A 5,845-nucleotide genomic window follows, 5' to 3' on the forward strand; every position below is an offset into this window, starting at 1 on the left:
AAAGAGTTCAGAGAAGAACCATGAGAATGATTAAAGGATTAGAAAACATGCCTTATAGTGATAGAGTCAAGAAGCTTAATCAATAGCTTAACAAAGAGAAGGTTAAGGGGCAATTTGATTACAGTCAAGGTTGATGATAATTTTATTACAGTGGAGAACAAATATTTAATAATGAGCTCACTGATGATTTTTAAAACAAGATCAAATCATCTGTTCTGACCAATAACTTGTGTTTGATTAAAGCATATCTTCCAGAAAGGCAAATGGTCTTGATTTGAAGATAGAAAAATGGAGAATCCACTACTTCCCTTTTGTAGTTTGTTCTAGTGATTAAACAGATGATTTGATGGTCCCTTCTGGTCTTATACACTGGAAGCATCACAGATTCAAACTCTAGAGTCATGTGAGACCCATGATGCACCATATAGAGCTTGGTGAGAAGGAAATCCACATAGAATATGGCAGATGTAGTCTTCCAGGGAGCTCAGCACATAGGAGAGAATGGAGACTCAGACTACAACTTCCATGAGGCAATGCACCATAGTGGCGAAAATGCAGTTTAATGTTTTATTGAACTGATTCAAAACTAAACTTTCTGGGTCCATTCAAAAAACGAAATATTCTTATTCAGGTCAAAATGACCAGAAATAAAATGTTTAATTGTGATTGCCCCAATGAAAAATCATTTTTTTTCACCAAAGTCTAGATTTTTCTGCATAAAATTTTGATTTTGCAGAAACTGCATTTTCTGTCAGAAATTCATTTGCTAGAAAATTTCCATCCAGCTCTCTATATAATACATTTTAATCAGACCTCAAGATACCATTTTTTGAGAACCCAAAGCCTTAAGGTGAACAAAAAAACCCCCGGATTTGCTACCTCTCTTTTAATATAATTCATTTGATCTGTCCATAGATAGATTTAATAGATTGTAGAAGGCTAGATATGAGAGACTGTAATCTATCTAACCAAATCCTTCACCTGGTAACTGAGAATTGCAAAATTCTGGAACATAATTGTCCCATCTAATGTATGTGCAGTTGGTATTTGCATGGTTGGCCTTTTTCGCATGAGAGTGCATGTCTTATGGAAAACTCTTCCATTATGCAAATAGTGTATGCAAAATCTATATGGAGCCAGAGTGAGAGGGAATGGTGGAGCTGCTGGCAAAAAATAAGCAAGTTGCAATGATCCTTTAAGTAAAAATAAATAAAATAATAAATAACCTTACCAAATGTTTAAATAAAAAATTCCACACACAAGTTACATCTGCAGATCTGCCTCCAGACAGCTGTTACTTGAGCTAATAGTATTTTCAGAGCTGATAACCCAAGGTCTTCATAACCTTGGCAGAATCACAGGGGCAATCTTTGCATAAAGAGGAAATGCTCTTTAACAATTTCTCCAGTATATTAGTCACACCCTGACTTTTCTTCAACATCAGATATGCATGGATATTTGTTCCAGCAGTTTCTTTTCCCTTAAACACGTTAGACCACATACTGCCCTACACGTGGTTCTCGTCGATTTCATTAGGAACTGAGTGTGTCTATCTGGTAGCAGAATGCGACCTTTCTAGTGAAGCAAAGAAAAGAAATTGAAGCCCGCTTTCCACTGATGTTGGAGTTTCTCCAATGCCTTTTTCACCCCCCCAGGAGAGCAATGCATTAGACAGTTGTTCCAAACCTTTGGGGGGGGGGGGTTGGCTTTGCCTGCAAGGCTCCTGTGCCATAGAATCAATTCTGTCTAGTATCAGTATTGCCAGCACTTCCTTCCTCTGGACACTAAAATTAATTTTCCTCATCTTGGCATGTCCAGGACATGAGCATCCCTCTTGACCCATTGCCAGGGCATATGCAATTACCCTAAGGGTGGAGGTTATGAAGGAGGCAGCTTTTAAAGCATTAGAAATGGCAGCTTTCAGACTAGGCAATTCTTCCAGAATACTAACCAGTTTCTATCGTATACCGTAGATTGACGATAGCTATTCTCCTTTATCACAGGCTACTATGGTGGTATAAGACTTGCACACAACTGTTCCTTCGTATGGACACACGATAAGAATCCTATGTCTATGTATAAAGTCCATGCTCACATTATTCTGTCAGTCATACTCTGTCATGTCAGCACTGCAATAATCCCCAATAAAAGAAATAAAGGCAAAGCCACTCAAATATACATCAAAACTATAGGCAGTATTTTAGCATTAAAATACCATCTGCCCTAGGGAATGAATTCCATTGACTCCTTGGGAGGCAGATAAAGCAATGAGCTAGGACAAGGGAGGCCTGGATTCAATTCTCACCTCAGCTACTGTCCTGCGCTTTGCCCTTGGCCAAAGCATTTCATCTCTCCGTGTTTCACTTGTCCTGTCTATAAAAAGGGATCATGCTACTTCCTTGGCTTTGTATAGCACTTGGAGATCTCTTGGAAGAGCTATATCAGAACTACGTAGTATTATTCACTATTATTATTTTAAGAAATAGAAAAGATTTCATTTCCTGCCGGACTAATGGAATTTTAAGACTCCAACCTGTTATTAGAGCATAACACAAAATGACCGGTTAAAGCAGTATAAATACAATCAGATAAGAGTTTCCTAAAGACAGATAGAGTTCAGTTTTTGAAATCTGGACTCCCCATTCTTGCCTGCAATTTGCAGGTGCAATTAATGTTCGCTACATATTGGACTACTGTATCTGATGTACAGGTATAATCAGCTAAATAAACAGCCAAATGGTATAAATTGCAGACACAAAAAAGGACAAATTAGTTAACACAGAGCTGAAAACGAGGCCGTTTGTAGCTCATTAGCCTAAAGTCATGCTAGTACGGAGATGGTAGAACATTAAATATTCTGGCCTCTTGTGGATTTCCAGCAACATGTGCTTCTCTCTGATGGCCTGGAGAGAGGCAGCCTCTTTAACCCCATAGACAGGGACTATGATCATATTAGAGAATAAAAACCTGTGCCACTATTTTGCTTAAAGTTAGAGTGTTGGCCTGAAACTTTTACTCTATGTAGTCAGTATTTTGAAGATATGTTTTCCTGAATATTTTACAATCCATTCTACTCCTTCAACACACTGACAATTGGTGGTGGGGAGAAAGATCCTTTCAGACTTGAACCCTGAATGTGTTCCTCTAAGTTGTTTAATACCTTTTACATGTTACTAACTTCTGACAGCTTTCATCATAGGGGGTGATGGTTGCAACAGTTGCCCAAGTTCCCTTTTCCTGGCAATTAGCTGTGGCTTTTGACTGACAGTGCAACATTTACTGTGCAATGGCATTAAGGGCTGGATTTTCAAAATTATGCGATAGCATTTATGCCCATAGAACTAGTAATATGGTGTGCAAATAGATCCAGTGCTCGTGTCATACACTGGATTAGTGCATGTGATCGTGTCTCCCTCTAGTGGCTGATACCAGTAAAGATCAGCATCTGCTCCATACTGAGGGTATGTCTACACTACGAAATTAGTTCGAATTTATAGAAGCCGGTTTTATTGAAATCGGTTGTATAAAGCCGATTGTGTGTGTCCACACAATAAAATGCTCTAGGTGCTCTAGTCGGCGGACCGCGTCCACAGTACAAGGCTAGCGTCGACTTCCGGAGCATTGCACTATGGGTAGCTATCCCACAGCTATCCCACAGTTCCCGCAGTCTCCGCCGCCCCTTGGAATTCTGGGTTGAGATCCCAATGCCCGGATGATGCAAAACAGTGTCGCGGGCGGTTCTGGGTACATGTCGTCAGGCCCCTCCCTCCCCCGTCACAGCAACGGCAGACAATAGATTCGCGCCTTTTTACCTGGGTTACCTGGGTTACCTGTGCAGACAACATGGAGCCCGCTCAGCTCAGCTGAGCTCACCGTCACAATATGTCCTCTGGGTGCCGGCAGACGTGGGACTGCATTGCTACACAGCAGCAGCTGCTAACTGCCTTTTGGCGGTAGACGGTGTAGCATGAGTGATAGTCGTGGGGCTGGCAGCCGTAGGGCTGCATTGCACCAGCCCCTTGCAGGCGATGGTATATTATGACTGGTACCCATCGTCGTCATACTGGTATGGCTGTCAATCATGGCCACCTGGGCAGACATGTTTCGATGATGATGGCTACCAATCGTAATATACTATTTTCTGCCAATTGCCCAGTATTGTCTGCTAAGCACCCAGAAGAGGCCGAGGGCGATGCTGGGTGCTGGCGGACGTGGGGCTGGCAGACGTGGGGCTGCATTGCCTCACAGCAGCAGCCCCTTGCCTTTTGGCAGACGATGGTATATTATGATTGGTATCCATCATCATCGTACTGGAGAGGCTATCACTCATGCTGCACCGTCGGCTGCCAGCTTAAGATGTAAAAAATAGATTTGTTCTGTATTCATTTGCTTCCCCTCCCTCCGTGAAATCAACGGCCTGCTAAGCCCAGGGTTTTCAGTTTAATCTTTGGGGGGACCATTCTGTGTGACAGTTGTTTGTGTTTCTCCCTGTTCCTGTACCTGTACGCCATGTCGTCACTCGGCCCTCCCTCCTTCTCCTGGTCCATCAGATACTACTTTCGCGCCTTTTTTCTGACCAGGCGCCATAGCTAGCACTGGGATCATGGAGCCCGCTCAGATCACCGCGGCAATTATGAGCACTATGAACACCACGCGCATTGTCCTGGAGTATATGCAGAGCCAGGACATGCCAAGGCGAAACCCGGACCAGGCGAGGAGGCGATTGCAGCGCGGCGACGAGAGTGATGAGGAAATTGACATGGACATAGACCTCTCACAAGGCACAGGCCCCAGCAATGTGGAAATCATGGTGTCACTGGGGCAGGTTCATGCCGTGGAACGCCGATTCTGGGCCCGGGAAACAAGCACAGACTGGTGGGACCGCATCGTGCTGCAGGTATGGGACGATTCCCAGTGGCTGTGAAACTTTCGCATGCGTAAGGGCACTTCCATGGAACTTTGTGACTTGCTTTCCCCTGCCCTGAAACGCCAGGATACCAAGATGAGAGCAGCCCTCACAGTTGAGAAGCGAGTGGTGATAGCCCTGTGGAAGCTTGCAATGCCAGACAGCTACCGGTCAGTCGGGAATCAATTTGGAGTGGGCAAATCTACGGTGGGGGCTGCTGTGATCCAATTTGCCAGGGCAATGAAAGACCTGGTGATAGCAAGGGTAGTGACTCTGGGCAACGTGCAGTCAATAGTGGATGGTTTTGCTGAAATGGGATTCCCAAACTGTGGCGGGGCCATAGACGGAACCCATATCCCTATCTTGTCACCGGAGCACCAAGCCACCGACTACGTAAACCGCAAGGGGTACTTTTCAATGCTGCTGCAAGCCCTGGTGGATCACAAGGGACGTTTCACCAACATCAACGTGGGATGGCCGGGAAAGGTACATGATGCTCGCGTCTTCAGGAACTCTGCTCTGTTTCGAAAGCTGGAGGAAGGGACTTTCTTCCCGGACCAGAAAGTGACCATTGGGGATGTTGAAATGCCTATCGTGATCCTTGGGGACCCAGCCTACCCCTTAATGCCATGGCTCATGAAGCCGTACACAGGCAGCCTGGACAGGAGTCAGGACCTGTTCAACTACAGGCTGAGCAAGTGCCGAATGGTGGTGGAATGTGCATTTGGATGTTTAAAAGCGCGCTGGCGCAGCTTACTGACTCGCTCAGACCTCAGCGAAAAGGATATCCCCATTGTTATTGCTGCTTGCTGTGCGCTCCACAATATCTGAGAGAGTAAGGGGGAGACCTTTATGGCAGGGTGGGAGGTTGAGGCAACTCGCCTGGCCGCTGATTACGCGCAGCCAAACACCAGGGCGGTTAGAGGAGCACAGCAGGGC

Source organism: Trachemys scripta, chromosome 25 (genome assembly GCF_013100865.1).
Source record: "Trachemys scripta elegans isolate TJP31775 chromosome 25, CAS_Tse_1.0, whole genome shotgun sequence".
NCBI classification, from domain to species: Eukaryota; Metazoa; Chordata; order Testudines; family Emydidae; genus Trachemys; species Trachemys scripta.